The sequence below is a fragment of the Falco naumanni genome, chromosome 1 (genome assembly GCF_017639655.2).
Source record: "Falco naumanni isolate bFalNau1 chromosome 1, bFalNau1.pat, whole genome shotgun sequence".
Taxonomy (NCBI): Eukaryota; Metazoa; Chordata; class Aves; order Falconiformes; family Falconidae; genus Falco; species Falco naumanni.
Window position 1 is genome coordinate 125,674,384 of NC_054054.1, and position 17,475 is coordinate 125,691,858.

Consider the following 17,475-nt stretch of genomic DNA (forward strand, 5'->3'; position numbering starts at 1 on the left):
GACCACCTCAGCAGAGCACCCAGGACAGCACCAGCATCTTCCTCCCCACACCCCTCTTCAAAAGCAAACCCACGGAGATCACCAGCATGCTGCCCAGAGCTAGCGATGACCAGCTCTGCCTAGAAAGCAGTGGGCACACAGGATGGCCAGCATTTTTTCGGAGGGATTTTGATTTACTGCTCGTCTGCCAGGTCTGCGCACTCACCATCACGTGTGCATGCACACACAATTTTATTAGAGATACATTAGTACGCACACTACCCAGCTTCGTTAGGGCGCTGCTGCTCTCCAGCACAAAGTCCGTATTTGTTTCCCTGCAGGGGTGGAAATAAAGGGGGTTTTGTATTTTCTTCCTCTTCTCTTTGCAGGCTGGAGTGAGTTTATTTGACACTCCAGCACTCTTTGTGAGCTGAGTGCCCGGGGATAAATGCTACCCTTAAGAGTTACTTGGCGTTAGACAGAGGGACCCTCTTCAGAGGAGAATGGGGGCTTGTTGGGATGGGGTGGGAGGGGGCACGGGGAGGGGGCCTCCGAAGAGCGCCTATGCAGCCCTCATAGAAGGGTCTCTGTCCTGAGCTTACAATAGAGCGAATTCTTAAAGATACCAGGAGCTGAAAGGAAGGAAGGAACTTTCCTCCTTTTAAAAAGGATTTTCAGGAACAATTGAAGAAGCTATAAAAAGGGGATCATTATTTCCCATCCAGTCTGCTGGGCTGGGAAGGCCCCCTGCCCCCTCCCGAGTCCTCGGCCGGGAGGATTTGACATATACCATTTGGACAAACAGAAGAGGTAGGACAACTGTCACCATCCAGTTCCCCCTTTGCTGAGGGAGCTGCCCGGACCCTGCGAGCAGATGCCTGCCTCCCTCCCACAGACAGGTACCAGCTACACAAGCCACCTTCTCCTCCCCAGAACCAGCTGCTCTGCTGCTTCCAGCTCCTCCTGCCTCAGGAGCAACAAGCTGCAGAGAAAGGGATCTCCCAGGAACAATGTTTGACTCAAATGTCCGCTGGTGGACCAGGATGCCACTGTCCTGCCAGTGATACAGGAGCAACTGTGTGAACCCCATGCCCCCAGAGATGCAAGCCTGCACCACATCCCTGGCAAGAGGGGACGGCACTTCCATGGCCAACACAGCCTGCCCACCGCTCACACGGACAGACACCTGCCATCCAGCTGCAGGACAGCAGCTCTTCCTCCCTGACTGCGAGGATGAGCTCTCTGCAGACACACTCAGTCTTGCAGAGCTAAAGCCACAGCAGTTCGGCTGGTGAGCTTCAGCTCCGGCTTAGCACCATCACAGACCCCAATTGCTTCTAGAGTGACTGGTATCAGCTGTTGCTCTGCTCATGCCCGCTGGCAACAGAGTCCCCCCCAAAGCACAGCCTAGCAGGACACTCGGGTACCCCCAAGGGCTGCATTGCAGCATTTCTGGTATCTCACACAACACCAACCACAGCCCATATACCATTTTTTTTCCCCACACACCCAAACTGAGCCCTGCTCATCACATTGTCACCCCAGAGGTACGCAAGCATCTCACCAGGACCTCAGTCCACCAGGCTCCCTCATTGCCTCCTCATTTTCAACTTGCTGAGGTGATGCTGGAACCACATGTGCAAAATTTGGTCCATAGCAGAGCTCCAGCTGCCCACAAAACAAGCTGCTACAACTTGCACACAAAACCCTCCCCAGCAGGCAAGGGGACCTGCTCTCCAGAGTCTTGGAAACATAGAGAAGCTCCTGTCAGCTTTAATTCCTAGCGTTTACTTCCAAGCTCATTGCATCAGAGATTGGTGTTTGGCCATCCAGCTACGGAACAAGTCAGGCTGCCTCTTGGTGTCACTGGCACCCTAGGTCCCAGACGCTGGCAGGAGGCTCCCGTCCCTCCAGCAGTGACAGAGCCCACCTGGCCATGGGCCAGCCCTGAGTTTATCTGCAGAGAGCAGAGACAAGCAGAGGAGAATGCCACCTCACAGAAACACCACGACCATCCAACCTACAAGACCTAAAACAACGCTCTGCCTGCCAGTGTGAGCCCATGCACTGAAAGTGTGTTTTCTCTTACCAGCTTTGGAAAAAACTCCCAAATTTCAGAAGCCACTCCTGAAAGACACTGGCCTGAAAAGTGCATTTTAAAGAACCACCAGTGGCAAGAGCTGAAGCAAACTCCAGCGACAGCAGTAAAGCCCCCATCCATCCCAGACTGGAGAAGATGTGACACCGAGGTCCAGAAGCATCCTGCCTCCACCTGACCCAGCACAGGACACGTGTAAGCAGTCCATGGCAGCACTCCAAAGCCAGCCTAAAGCTCCTGTGCAGTACCATGCAACAACACCCTGGCCCTCGCGGCCAAGTCACGTTGCTTGAGAGGTTCAAGGCTGTCTTAGGCTGAGCTTTACTTAGAGCCATCGCTGTTAAGTTTTGTCCTTTGCAAGACCACGGAAGGTTTTGCTGCAGCTGCACCAGATAGATGACAGCTCTGGTGCCTCCTCAGAGAGAAAAGACAAGAATAAAACCCCAGAGGAATCAGCTTTAAGAGCCTGGCTAGGTAACATTTGCTCCCAGTATGAAACCCATTCTGGGCTTTTTGCAGGAAAGCTACACAACCACCCAGGGATCAAACACATTTATTTAAAGGCTTAGGGTTTAGCCCTCAGAAAACATCTGTGGCTTGGCAGAAAGAATCAGCCAACTGAAGAAAAAAAAAAATGTTACCTTCTTAGGGCATGGGTGCAGCACAACCCTGGGACCAAGGTCCTTCACACCTCATCAGCTCTGTTTGGGAGAAGACACACTTACAGATGAACTAGAAGCAAGAAGAACCTCCTTAACCACACGCGTTCCAGTTTTCCTCTCGTGTGTCGGTCCTGGAAAGCGCTGCCTGCAATTCAGATGCTGCCACAGGGGGGGAAAAACCCAAAAATAAGAAAAGGGGGAAGCTTTGAAGCACTGAAATCAGGCTGCAGAGCAGGACCTGAAGCCACACTGAACATGGGCTCTGTCCCCAGGGACTAATAAGGCAACGCACTGTAAACCCTAATCCTGTGCTAAGAGCTTTCATCAAAAAGGAACAGTATTTATTAGGGAGTTATAGAAGGTAATAAAAGTGTTTTCATGCAGTGTTTATACTAACATGGGGGACTTTATGCTAGCATTTGCCCCTTCATTTTTATTTTAAATACATCTTCCTGATGAAATAAGCCACTCTGAACAAGGCTGCCCTTTGTAATGTGGTTATAACTTTCTGGCTGGCCGTGGTAACTGGCAAAACACTGTGCTTTTCTTGCCCTCTCTTTTGTTGCTTTGCTTTTCTGTTCAAAGTTCAAACAAACAAAAAGCCCCCCAGCAGGCTGCATTGTGCTCCTGGCATTATCCCCCCATTGTCTGGGGCTCAGCGAGCCAGAGGGAGGGGGAGCGGGTGTGACCCAAAACTTTTGATCTCCTAAAATTTAAGGCACTCCGATCATTTCTTATACAGAATCCCTGACAGAAGAGCTTGAGCACAAGCAGTCTAGACCTGAGCCAGCTGCTACTAAAAAAACACCCGTCACCAAGGAGAAGTGATGCTACTACATCAAATATATTTAAAACCAAGCACAAGAGGCATGCACAGCAAACCCCAGCGCTCAGAAAAGCTGGGTCAGAGTCCAGGGCTTCCAGATTTCACAGCTGGGCTTTGCTGCAGACAGAAGCTTTTGCTTCGGAGGGAGTTGGGAGTCGCAACATCCCCGAAGCCCTGTCTGCTCCACAGCCTGTAATCCACTGAGCCCCCCCAGGCAGGCAAGTGTAGATGAGACGGCACCTCAGTCTGGTTTAGCAACCTCCCTAATACATAGTTTATAGTAATAGATTATTTATAGCTGGTCCTCAAACAGTTCATCATGTCCACTGCAAGCAACAGCATGACCATCAGTTTTCCTGGTCTGTTATAGGGCATCCCTCCTCTGGCAGCGCAGAAGGGGTGAACGCACCTTTCCCAGGCCACAGCTGCGGCACAGCGGCGGCCGAGGGCTCTGCCAGGGTCCTTCGTGCAGCAGCAGCTCAGTGTCTGTGAAACAAGTCCTGACAGAGTCCCCTGAGCTGTGGGGGTGAGACCGCCTGGGCTGTTGACCCCATGGCTCGTGCAGCCCCCATTGCTGCAGGCAGGAGGATCCATTCTGGACTCTGCTGACACCAATTTAGGGGCTCAGCAGAGGCAGCGACACGCGCCTGGTCCCAGCCTGTTGAGCAGGAGAAGCACCAACATCCCCAGCCGCTGTAATTCAACCTGCCAGAGCACAGCACCCAAGCCCGGCAGAGAAACCCACCGGGGACCACGGCCCACCGCAGCCAGCATCTCCCCTGCCAGCTACAGCCTTCCCCACGCTCCGCAGCGGGTTTCTGCCATGCAAACAGAGATCAAACTCCAGCAGCACAGCCCTACCAGCCTGCAGCCTGGGAGACACCATGAAGGGAACACACCGGCTGTAAGAGCAACTTCACCTCCTCCTGCCAGTGCAAGAAGCGGACAGTATTTCCCTTCGCATACGTTGTACTTGGCAAAGCACCTTCATGCTTCACTTAGGGACCCTCTCCCCACCAGAAACCCTCACAGCCCCAGTCAGGAGGGCTGCAGAGAGTCACCCTGCTGCCACTCAACAGCACCCCAGAAACAGTTATCACCAACATGTCACACGAAGCTTGAAGGGTGCCACATCTCAGACCACCTTTTGCTCGAGACACCTGAGCATGGAAAGCAACTGGTAAACAAGCAGCTTCATAGAAAGAGCAAGTTCAAACAGTTCTTTCTCAAAGACTTTGCTGCAAAAAGAGCCAGGAGAGCACAAAAATATTGCAACACCCTTCTGGCCCATGGTGTCTCCTTGTTAGGGGGCTCAAACTCACCACAGCTGCAGGAAGGACATCCATCCCTAGTTTTACGGGGAAATGAGAAAGTGGATGCCCTGAAAACATCACCTGCCTGACAGTAGAGAAGAAAGGTGTCCTTGCATACCCTGCTCCAGCCTCCAGGCTGGAACCTCCCCTTCACAGTGCCAGGCAAACAGAGATGCAGCTTCTTCCCAAGGCCTGAGTCACTGCACACAGCCCTCTCCCCCCAGCTTTCATCCCACCAGCTGTGACTGTGATTATAAAAAGATGTCTCAATTAGCAAGAGAGCTGAGCAATTCCTCCAGTCTCAAAACCCTTCAGAGGAAATGCATTTCAAGCCAGCAAAGAGCAACACTAACAATGTCTGGGCAATAAAAGCTTCTCTTGTTTATATCAAAGTAACCTCAAACATCCTTTCCCCAAACAAGCATCCCTCGCCTTCCGTACGGATCAGCAGGCTCGCACACTGGAAGGGCTGATGTTCTCCTCGACACGCTGGGTCCCTTGGAGCAGACAGCACTAATTTTTGTGTGTGTTATTGGTTGCAGGTCTAGACTGGTGTGGTCTTTTTGTTGTAGCGAGCAAAATAAGGGAGTCATTCATATTTTTCCAGAATTCACACAAAAGTGCTCTTGTGCATCACAGATACCTTGCATCACCAACCCCGATCAAGTGTTTCTCGCTCCCAGACTCATGCCAGGCAGCACCAAAGGCTGGGGAGACCCCTCAGACCCCCAGCAGAGCTGGGGAAGGGGCTGCAGGCTCACCAGGGTTCTACCTCACCCAGGCACCTGCCCAGGCACACGGAGCCCTCGGGAACCTTTCTAACGAGGTTTTCCTACAGGAAGGGATGGAAAAAGTCATGTAGTGTCCCCCCACCTCCCAGAAAAAAAAAAAAAAAAGAAAAAAAAATTACGAAGAAAAACACGCCACACACGTTTTTTCTTAAGAGAGCTGAGGAACCCCCCTCCTCCCTGTGCCAGCCGGGACCGTGCTCGCCCTCCCCCCGCACTCGGCTGCGGAGCATCCCCGGGTGGGAGCCCCTCACCCCCGGGGCAGGGGATCCGGCGGGACAAAGGCGGATGGTGCTGGGGGGTACCGGCACCGGGGGCACCCGCAGCTCGCCCAGCCCCGCCGTACCGGGCCCCCCGGGGTGCACCCACAGCTGCCCCCCACCCCACCCACCCCCCCCCGGGGGCCGCGCCGACTAACGGGACCGGGAGGCGGCAGGAGCAAGTGCCCGGCGGGGCGCCCCGCGCGGGGTCCCGCAGCCCACCGTGGGCCGCCCCCCGACCCCGTTCCCCCCCGCCGCCCCCCGGGGCCGAGCAGGGCACCTACCTCCGGCGGGCCGCACCGGCACGGTGCCGGGGCTCCGGCATCATCCTCACCCACGGCCCCGCTCCCAACCCCGGTGCGAGGGACCCCCCCCCCCACCGCCGAGGGGAGGGATAGCGGCGGGGATGGCCCCGGGAGCGCCGGGGCAGGAGCCGTGCGCGGGGCGCGCAGGTGACCGCGGGGGGGGAACCGGGACCGACTCCCCGGCGGGCGGGGATGCTCCGACTGCGGCGGCCGGGCCATTCCCCCCTTATATAGCCCCGGGGCGGCGGGCGGGCGGCGCGGCTTCACGGGACTTGTAGTTCCTCCCCCCCGGGCCGGGAGCCGCCTCCCTCCGTCCCTCGTCCCTCCCTCCGGCCGGCCGCGGGGAGGGGCGGGCGCAGGCGGCGGGGGAGACCCCCGGGCGGGGCACGGTGGGGCTGGGTTTGCCCTGCAGCGGGCCCCGGGGCGGCGGGGAAGAGCCGGTGGCTTCGCCGGGAAAAGCCCGGCAGTTCCCCGGGATCCCGCAGCCGCATCCCGGCGGCACGGCGCAGCCATCCAGGGCAGAATCCGTCCCCAAACCGCTGGTGAATGAATAACCCCAGCAAGCGCTCAGCACGGAGACCGATTACTTCAATTGTCCCTTGTATTGGTTATTGTTTAGTTTAATTATTCTCCCAATTATTAATTTAACTTAATTATTAACCCATCTGTGGAATGAATGAGCAATTAACTGTGCTGTTGACTGAGGGGCTAATTTAAGGCCCATTCTTGCAAGCACGCTCCGTCCAGGCAAAGTCACCTGTCTTTCCCCCGTGCTTTTGCCTCCAGCCAGGGAAATGCCCTGAAGGGGACACAGGGCACAAGGCGGGTGGCAATAGCAGGACCAACACCACCATGCCCCCGTGCCTTCTCCAGGCACAGCCCCTCTGCCGGAGGGACGACCGGATTTTGGGCAGGGGAGAGGGTGGACAGTGCCAAAGGGGGGGGCATCTCGCACACCCCTTGGCTGGCTGGCCACTGGGCTCGGCTCTGGGTGGGCAATGTCCCACCCCACCGGCTGCGCAGGCGCAGGGACCTGGATCCAGCGTCTTCCCACCTGCAGCAGGTCGGGATTTATCCTCGCATGCTCAGGAGAGCTGCCAAAGTGAAACCGCAGAAGTTTCCCAGGACAAGTGAGCAAGGAGGGCTGGGGAAGAAAGAGGGAGAGCGAAGGGGAAGGAAAAAAATCCCTCCTGGCAGGTTTTCAGGACCCAAAGCTGGGGTGGAAATGCTTCCCTTCCCTTAATTGCTTCGAGACCAGATGAATTTCTTGAAGAAACCGCAACTGAAATGCTGCACAAATCACATTGTTGTGCTTGTGTTGGCTGCCTTTTTAAGGAGGTAAAAGGTCATCATTTATGGTATATTAAAAAGAAAAAAAAATAATATTTTAGGGCTGTGGAGGAGGGGGGTTGTGTTGCTTTTTCATACCCATGTTCTGGAAATTAAAACCTGTTTGGCAAGCGCCAGAATGCAACTCGCAGCAAAGAGCAGAGCTGGGAAAACGTGTGGATGCGGGGCAATGCCGCAGCCCCCGCTTGTCCCCCAGAGCCGTCCTGTCCCCCGGCCGGGGGCGATGCTCATGCAGGGGAGTGGGGCTCTGGGAGCTGCTCCCACGGGGTTCGCCAGCCCTGCACTGCGCCCTGCAAGTCCCTGCAGCTTCAGGGCCCAGAGGGAGCAGCCAGCACTGTCTGTCTGACACCCCTGAGCTGCTGCGAAGTGGCAGGAAAGTCCTGATTCCAGCCTCCTGAGAGCTCCGCTGGTTTTATTCAAGCACAGAAATTTGGCTGCTCTCTTTTTCTCCCTTTTCTCACCCGTCAGTAAAATGATGGAGCTTATTCTCCTCCGGCTGGCTGCCTGTGAGCAGGCACTTGCTGCTCTGTGAGTCACGGGCAGAGGAGAGCTGCCTGCTCCTCTCCTCTCCCCTGGGCTCGGGAGCTCTGCTTGGCTCCAGCCGCCCTTTGCTTTTAGGAATCCTTCACCCGTTAGAAGCTGCACCTTCCCAAGTGCGGCAGGACTCGAACCAGCAAATGACAAACACAGGCAGGCAGCCTGCCCTGGGCACCAGGTGAGAAACCTCGGGAGCAGCTAACGAGCATGGAAAATAATAGCACCAGTGCCAAAAATGGCAGAGGCTAATTCGGTATTTATTGCGGGGAAGGAAGTGCTGGACATGCCCAGGTCCGGCGCGCTGTCCCGTGCCCAGCTCAGCCAGGAACCCCTCCTGAAAGCGGCCCAGGACTGGGCTGCAGGCAGACAGGCACAGGGATGCAGAACTGGCCCAGCTGCTCTGCAGGAAAGCCCTGTCGCACCAGGCAGGGTGGAAGCACTTGGCCTTGTGATGCTCCCGGGCAGAATGAGACACAGAGCTCACTGGAGTCACGGGAATGGCTGTTGCTGACCCAATACCTGAACTGGGTCTCTAAAGGGCTCCCATCAGCTGGAGCGCTTGGAAGCACAGAGCCACATGGCTGGATGGCCAGGGATTTCAGAAGGCAAATTACCATTTTAATAATTTAAAAGCTTTGCTCCCTCTTCTAGTGGCATTTCCTTCAAAGCCACGTGCCCACCGGCCGCGGCACTGTCAGACATCACCACCAGAAGCGACTCGCAGCGCTGTGAGGCTCTGCCACAGCTCCACAGGCTTTTGCTGGTGACATCTGACTGGTGTGAAGGACCATGCCAAGTACCCGGGTGGCGGTGAGGTACCCCTGCCCTGCACAGAGACCCTCAGTGGCCTCTGAGGATGGTCTGAGGAAGGAATTGAAATGGAAAGGTGCACAAATCCTTCACGGAGGAGCTTGGCATTGATTTATGGGATGCTCCCAGCCCTGGTTTTGCAAGAACATGACGTGACGGTTAAAGGTTTTAGAAGATGCTGAACTCTGCCAGGCCAGTGCCAGGTGAGGCAGCAGGCGAGCAGGCGCAGAGCCAGCAGCCCTGCACACCCAGGCATGGCTTTGCGTGACTACAGCCGGCTGGAAACACAAAGACATTGTTTTTAAGTGATAGCCAGCCCCCCCTTCCCCAGCTCCTTGCGAGAGGACAGCATTCCTGTCTCGCATTCCTCAGCCACTGCTGAGATGGGGAGGGGAGACCTGAGCCAGAGGAAGAAAGCACCAAGTTTTAACTAGGAAAGTGGCCCGTGTGCTTGTGTGATGGTGGTGGGTGGTGTGGGCAGGGAGGGAGAGCAGAATTGCCCATAAAGCAAGCTAAAGTGCATGCAGATCAGGTAATAAGGGTAATTACACAAGAGCCTGTGAATATAAGAATGTCAACCAGATGTTTCCAAGTCACGGAAAATCCGTCGTTTCCCAACAGATCCACTTAGAGCTGCTGAAAGCATCCTTTATCCCGCGAGGGCAGGGACTCGAGGCACTCCTTGGCGAGGAGGATGGGGCAGTTTGGTCCAAGGGCTGCTGAACACAGGCTAAAACACTGGCTACACCATTCCCGAGTTGCTTTGTGAAAGCTTTTAAGCAGAGGAAATCCTCAGTGCAATGGCAAGTGGAAAGGGAAGAGGGTTTTGCTGGAGAGGCAAGTTCTGCTCCTGGCTCTGGGCTGGCTTTGGGGTTAGGGGCTCTGTGTTCAGCCGAACGGGGCTGAAATGCCACCGGGAGGATGAACGGGCACCGATTCTTCTCCAGCTGAAAATATCCTCGGGATACTGAATTGCCAATGGTCAGTGTTGGGCAGGGAGAAAGAACTGGGCTGCTGACTCCTCCAGACACACAGGGCAAGCAGCACAAGACGGCAGGAGCCCCGCTGCCCTAACCTGCAGCTGCACCAGCCTTTCGCGGGAGGGTGGAGCCAGAAAAACTGCTTATTCTTGTAAAAGTTTTGTTAGTACAAACACCTTCTTGGTAGCACGGTTGGGTTCACAGCCTGAGGTCATGTTACTTTTACCACCCCAGTTTGTGAATGGCACATCTATAAAGTTCACCATGGACTTTGCTGTTGATTTTTACAAAAAAAAATAAACAAACAAAAAAACTCAAACGCATTTAGTGACAGGCACCAGCATTGGCAAAATAAAAGCAAAAGGGATTTGGGAAGGGTGATTTGGGAATGAGTTCCCACAGGATGGCTGTTCCCAGGGCCTGGCCAGCACTGTAACCTCTGAAAGTCCTCTGACCTTCAAATACCCTCCCCAAATCAGTTAAATATATATAAATATATTGAAATATGGAAACAAAAAGCTTTTTATTTCATGCACTGAGAGTGCCAAGTGTCTGCAAGAGCCAATAAAGAACTGTTGCTCCAGGGAAGGGGGAGCTGCGTTTCAGGTAAAACACAAACAACCTGAATCTTTACCCAAAACTTGAACCAATCTCAAAGTCAAAAAAAAAAAAAAAAAAAAAAAAAAGGAACAAAAAAACCTGAGGTTTTGTAAAAGAGGAGGAAAAGTGTGGTTATGTGTTTTCAGCGTTCTCTGGAGTGCTGGATTGCAGCCTGGACCACAGGCACACACCGGTGGGTCCTGGGGAAGGATGGGCTGCTCCCATACCGGCACTGCTCCACATGCTCCGGCTGCCTCGGGCAGTGGGGAAAGTGGTGGGAAACCTCCTCGGAGGGAGCTGGAGCAAAGCTGGCCCTGAAAGCAGCCGAGAGGCCATGGGGAGCAGCGAGGGAAGGACAGCTACCCCTTGGTAAACACTCCTTTCACCTCCATACAGCTGCTGACGGTGTCAGCGTGCTTTGCTTGTGCAAAGCCAGGCTGTGTGATGTGGGGCCACGGTGCACGGCGGGGTTTGCCCCAAGCAGGTGCAGACAGGAACGCGTGAAAGATCTCGCTACCATCACTCGTCCCGATACAGGAGATGCTGCAGCCGGCTGGGTGATGGGGGTTCAGAGCGCTCGTACCATGCAATGGACAGGAGGGGCAGGGCCAGGCTGCCTGTCCTGTGCCCCGCGGCATGCCTGGGTCACAGGGGATGCCCAGGACCCCAGAGCAAGAGAGCAAAGCAATGATGTCCCAGTCTGGCTGTGGGGACCAGGAGCAGGGACTGCGACCTGAGCCACACAGGGACACGGGCTGGTCGGTGTGATGCTCCCTAGCACACAAGCAATCTCTGCCAGCAGATAACAAGTGTTACCTGTGCACTTGCGAGGTGCACAGCTGGCCACAAGAAACTTGAAGGTTGACAGAAACCAAAGAATTCCTGAGCCACAGGGAGAGAAGTTTCAAGACACCCAGGAGCAATTCAGTACCCTGCTCCCGTGAGTTTCTGCCCGCTCCCAACATCCCACCCACCCTCCACAAGCTTCCCAGCAGACTAGGAAGGAAAAAGCCACTGCAAGTATGAGAAAAGGCACATCAGTCACCTGTTTGCATAGTGACAAAGGCAAAGCAGGGAAGAGAGGTTTACGTACCATTGCCAAGGTCACACAGGAGATCTGGGGCACGGGACCCCGCTCGCCCCGACTGCTCTCCTCCACGGCACGCGGGTCTCCATCTCCTACTGGACTGCCAGCCCAGCGTCCTAGGGAAGACAAAACAGCCTTTAACAATGGCAAACGTGTGGTAAAACCCTCCAAGCCTTCATACAACAAAAGCAAAGGAAGGGAATAGGTAAAATTATGAACCGTAAGAGCAAAATGTGCTGTACATTGGGACTGGGACAAAGAAAATCCACGCTCCTGTGACGCTAACCCCATGCCAGTGTACATATAGGCTGTGTGTTTTAGACTTAAGTTACTTAAAAAGAACTTTAAAGCCAAAACACTGTTAAAAAGTACATTGTGTGCTCTGTTGTGAAGATAAATTCATTATTTAAACTTGAAAAGGTGACTCATCTAACATCTATTACAAAAAGGAATAAAAACACACACACATGCAGTGAGATTTTCAAGGAGTCCAGTGATTTAGTGTCTCTTTCTTTCTCTCCCCACACTTCTTGCCTCCTGCACAAGGATCTATTGAGAAGCTGCAGAACAAACGTTCCCTTATGCAGCTCCAAAAAAGTCTCCGTCAGTTTGTCTGAGACAGCTGCCTCCAAGCACGCTATGGTTACTCATTAACCGGGTCTCCCAGGGCAGGGGAAGAAGGAGTAAACTTAATAGACCCTAAACCAGAGGCAAAAAAAAAAGAAAAGAAAATAAATACATCAGGTGTCCTGGAAAATGAAGTAGAAAAAACAGGTGGTAACCGTGAGCACCTCCAAGGCAGAGGGTCTGGCCACGATGGGCAGCCAGCGACCGGAGCAGAAGGGCACAATGACATGGAGAGTAAACGTATGGGGACAAAAGAGTAAGATTATTAAAGGGAAAGAGAAGAAAGAGACGGGACAGAGAGGCACTTGTGTTCCACGGCGCTTTATATGCTCAGGGTGGTGGGGGAGGATTACTTCATTGCGGCAGAGTTGCCCAGCTCTGCTCCCCAACGGAGGGATTCATTCCCTCCCCCCTTGCACGTTTTGCATGAGAATGAGGGGCTGCTTTGGCTGGGGAGCACTTTCCAGTGGGTCAGTCCACTCCCGAGGCCTCCCAGCTGCCAGGAGAGCCGGTCACCGCTCCGCTGTCCCGTGGCGAAGCGTCCCTCCTGGCAGGCGAGAAGGACGGGCAGGTCCCCTCCTGCCTCCTGAGCACACGCGCACGCTTGGCTTTCCGCTTCCACCACGCACGCAATGGCTTCTTCTCAAGCCGGACCTTACAGACAAGATGCCTCATCCAGCCGGAGGCTGGGTCGGATTCTGCCCTGTCCACATGAGACCAGACGCTGCCCTGGCAGCCACCTCCTTCGCCTGCTCCCTCCCCATCATAACCCTCTGCAGAAAATGCTCCGCCAGGGCACGGGGGACGCGCAGCCCCGGGCTGGCTGCACCTGGTGCCTTCACTTCTCCCAGCCCCGCGCAGGGGCTCTGGGCAGGAAGGCATCCCAGAAACATGCGCTCGCCTGCAAGCAGCTCCGCGGCAAGGCAGGGGTCACCACCGGCTGGGAGCCAGCGCGTCCCCCAGCGCCTGGGGACACCAGGCAACATCACCTGCCCCCCTGGGCCAAGGCGGGCAGCCCTGCCTGCCCAGCCCTTGGTGCACGGGAGCAGGGAACGGCTGGTGCTGGCCTGACACCTCCACAGGATCCTGATGGAGAACAATAATTATAGTTGCAATAAAAAGCTGACTCTGTGAACAGCAGTAAATCAGCCCTGCCCGCCATTCAGACCCTGGTTCACCAAGCCTCGAGCCTCGGCCACCACCAGAATTAATTCTGTTTTCTATTTGCCCAACATGCTCTCCCCGGAGATAAGGCGGGAAGGGGGGGGGGGGGGGGGGGGGGGCAAGGGACTGTAATTATCTCCCTGCCTTCTGTCATGTGCTTTTTTGAAACAATTAAGGGATTGCAGTCAAAGGAATGGGGTGGGGATGGAGCAGAGCCAGGCAACCACTCTCCTGCAGGACTGCAGCCCTCAAGACTTTGCAGGATCCATCCTGAGCTGACAGTGGCAGCCTGGACCCACCTCCCAGAGGAGCCCAGCACTCTCAGCCCCACAGCAGCACGGCGAGGGCAGTGGCACAGGCATCCTGGTGCAGCCTCAGCACCCGGCCGTGCTCTCGCCATGTGGAGCAGAGCCACCGAGCAACCAGGTGCCCAGGGCTGTGCCAGAGCCCTTGGGGACAATCCAGACCTGCAGACCACTGTCCCCCAGGGCCAACAAAATCCCTGGTATGAACCTTTCCAGCTCTTCTCCCAGGATCCTCTTGCTGAGGCAGCATCTCCCATCCCAGAGATGCCCATTTCCCACGAGCAGGGGCCACAGGTGGGAAGCAGGTATGCCCACCCACGACCCTACCTGTAGGCACCCTCCGACAGAGCTGTCAGAGCCTGAAACACTGCAGAGAGCCCCTGCAAAAGGGATCAGCCCCTGTAGCCGCTCCAGCCAAGCACATCCCGGGCCAGCTGTGCAGGGCACCCACCCGCAGCGCCCCGAAGGGCAGCACAGTGATTCCGAGTCACCTGCGATGCACCCGGTCTTCTCTGCTCTCTCCAGGCTGGGATCCGCTGGCAGCTGCCTGTGGGAGGGAAGGCAAAGGCTGGGAGGCAGCTCTCTCTCCCCATCCAAGTCAGCTGGTGCTCAAGTGAAACAGGTACCTTATGATTAAGTTTTTTGTGAAATGTTAAACATCTGGAGCTCAGCGGTACAAGGCGGCCTTTGTGCAGCTGGTAAATTATCTGCAATAAAACAGCACTTGTTTTGGAGAGCTTCAAGGAGAGGGGGAGGGGGAAAAAAAAAAAAAAAAAAAAAAGAGGAGAGAGAAGCCACCCCCACCGGCGGAGGAACCTCAGACCTCTTCTGGGGTCTCACCAGCATTTTCCACGCTGTGCAGGGTGACTCGCTGCATTCACAGCAGCCTAAGACCCTGCAGAGACCCCTCCGCGTTGCCTGCAGACCCTTGCAAATGGGGTCTCTCAGCCCAGCCCAGCAGTGCCCCAGCCGAGGCACGCGGTGCTAAGCAGCCCCGCGGAGCAGCCTCCAGCTGTATTAAGTATTTGTGATTAAATACTCAGCATTTGGCTCTGGAAGGGACCTGGTCTCCTCCCAGCTTGCAGCTTCACAGCAGAAGGTGGTGTTTCCCACTGGTGTTTTCAGATTTCTTGATTTGAGAAGCGCTGATCAAATAATAATTAAAAGGGACCTGAAAGGTCAATGTCCTTAAGAAATGAAGGGCTGGGCTACACGGACAGTATCAAGCACATGGGGCTTGGGGAAGCTGGAGCTGGGGGTCCCTGTGCCTGGCAGAGGGTCCCACTCGCTCCTGCAGCTCCTGAGCCACAGCATCCGCACCCGCTCGCCACGGGAGATTGCAGTGCTCCACCTTATCAGCTTGTCATCTTGTCTGAGCACGGTGTGTGTCTAACCCTGGAAATCAAGAGGCAGACGAGTTCAGGAATTTTGCATCTTTCCTTGGCCGAAAGGAAAGGCAAGGCAAGGCAGCAGCTCCTCTGTTTCTTTCGGCAGCTCTGAGGGGTTTAGATAAACCGCACTGGCATTTTGGTGTGGAGGGGGACTCTGCTCACCCTTGCACAAAGCACAAGGGAAAAAGATTTGCACAAGTCAAAAGAAAATTTAAAAAAAAAATCCCTTTTGCTCACAGGCCTCTTCCAAGCGTGGGGAAGCAGCAAGAGCAAGGAGCCGTCCAAGAGGCAATGAAACACCTCGGTGGATTTTAAGCCAAGGTCCGTTTAAAGAAACGATGCACACGTGAGAGGGCTGGGGAGCTCTCTCTCAGCCCCAGCCCCGGGGACAGGGACAGCACAGCACCTTGCTGGATGGGAGCATCACGTCAGGTGTCCCAGCCTGGGCTGGTGGTGCCAGCATGGCTGAGCCCCCAGCACCCCGCGCCACCCAAGGGGGCTGGAGCTGCTGCTGGCTGTGCCAGGGGACCTGGGCGGGAGGAAAAATCCCCCAAAATCTCTTTGTCTCCTTTCCACCCACCAGTGCTGCCTTTACACAGCAATTACCGAGGCCTCAGGGGCTTTCACACCCAGTCACCTGGGCCTCGCGTTCTAAACAACTTAATTTGTTTAATGACTTGGGAGGCCCCGGGGCCCCCTTGCTGTCTGGATTTGTTTCCGTGGTCTCCCAAAGGTTTTTGTGGGCGGTAGCCACCACCCAGAACTGGAGGGCACTGGAGGGCTTCTGTGAAACCTGCACCAAGACAAGTTTTAAGACATCTCCCCGGAATTCCTGGAGGTCTCTGACATGCAAACCCTCCTGGAGAGTTTGTCCATCCCTGGGAAAAGCCAAGCTGGTTGGTAGGGCTGGAGGCAGAGCAGCTCTGGGATGGACCATGACCTGGAAAGGAAGAGGGAAAGCAGCATATTGGGAGATGCTGCTTCATGCTCCGAGTCCAGCCTCACACCTGCCCCTGCTGCCCTCCCGACTGAACCACCAGCCTGGGAGAAACTGGGATGCCCAGCCCTCACTGTCGATTCAGCCTTGGGAAAGAAAGGGAAATAAAGGGTTGGGAGTGCTGATGCTCTTTGCCTGGCCTGTGTGGAGCTGGGGGAGCAGCACTGCAGCTGGGGCTGGCACCAGTGGGGGTCCCAGCAAAGGTGGGGGCCCCGTGGAGGTGGGGTCCTGGCAGAGATGGGGGGCCCTGTGGAAGTGGGGTCCTGGGGGAGATTGGATCCTGGTGGAGGTGGGGGTCCCAGCAGAGATAGGGGTCCCTGTGGAGATGGGGTCCCAGTAGAGGTGAGAGCGCCTGTGGAGGTGAGATCCTGGGGAGATATGATCCTGGTGGAGGTGGGGGTCCTCATGGAGGGGAGAACCTTGCAGAGCTGGGATCCTGGTGGAGGCAGGGGTCCCTGGGGAAGCCGAGGGCGGCGAGGAGCCCTGCACCCCAGCCGTTACCAGCACCTCCCTCCATTGTTTCCCAGCCGGCATTTTTCCCTATGACCTAATCTTCCCTTGGCTCTCGCTGGTAATTTTATGGCAGGGAAATTATTTTGCAGTAAAAGGAAAGCAGATCCAGGCCATTCTCTTCTCTCCCATTTTCATACGGAGTTTGGAGCAGCGGTTTTGTTTTCTGCTTCAGGCACAGCAGCAGGATTGTGAGACGAAATGGGGAGTGAGCGTGTGTCGCGTCTGTAATGCCTTAGTTGTTCCTGTAAGAACACGAGAAGGCAACAGCGAGAGAGAGATTTAAACAATTCCCCATGCAAACCAGCTCTGGACACAAAAGCTTTTTAGTTATCATCAGTATTTTGTAAGATTATATTAAAATAAACCTTCAGGCTCAGTTTCCTGCTCTCAAAACCCCCCTCGTAGGATCATAAGGCACAAAAACATATCCCAGAAATCTCAACCAAGGACATACTAGGAATATTTTCTCCGTGTTCTCGCACAAATGACTGCCCTCAACACTGCAAAAGCCTTAAAATAAGAAAAAGGTACTAATATTGGAGCTGTGCGACATGCAGGTCCCACAGTGTGTAATTTTCCCTCTTTTTCCCATTAGGAACAACCCTCCGGATGGACTGAAGTGTTTGCAGCAGAGCCGGTCCTGCAGCGATGGCATTTCACCCCCGTGTTGGCCGTTCGCACCTCACACACCAGGTCAGGCACCACGTGGAGAGCACTCCGCCGAGGCGGCCAAGGAGCCTTCGCGCAGCCACCCCCTTCGGCTGGCCGGCTGAGATGAAGGGGGTTCGGTGGAGCAGCCAGAGAAGGGCAACCAGGGGATCACCCATGAGCCACAGTCCCAGCACCCCAGCACGGACACGAGCACGTAGCTTTCTGTGGGCTG

At 55.2% G+C, this 17,475-nt stretch overlaps 1 long non-coding RNA gene across 1 annotated transcript in view; it reads right to left on the minus strand.

Moving 5' to 3' along the window:
* LOC121082534 overlaps window positions 1-6,422 on the minus strand; it is a 57,021-nt gene extending 50,599 nt beyond the window's left edge. The window contains exon 1 of the long non-coding RNA XR_005826056.1: window positions 6,211-6,422. This is a non-coding gene — a long non-coding RNA (uncharacterized LOC121082534). The remainder of the gene's footprint in view (window positions 1-6,210) is intronic.
* Between the last annotated feature and the right edge of the window lie 11,053 nt (window positions 6,423-17,475).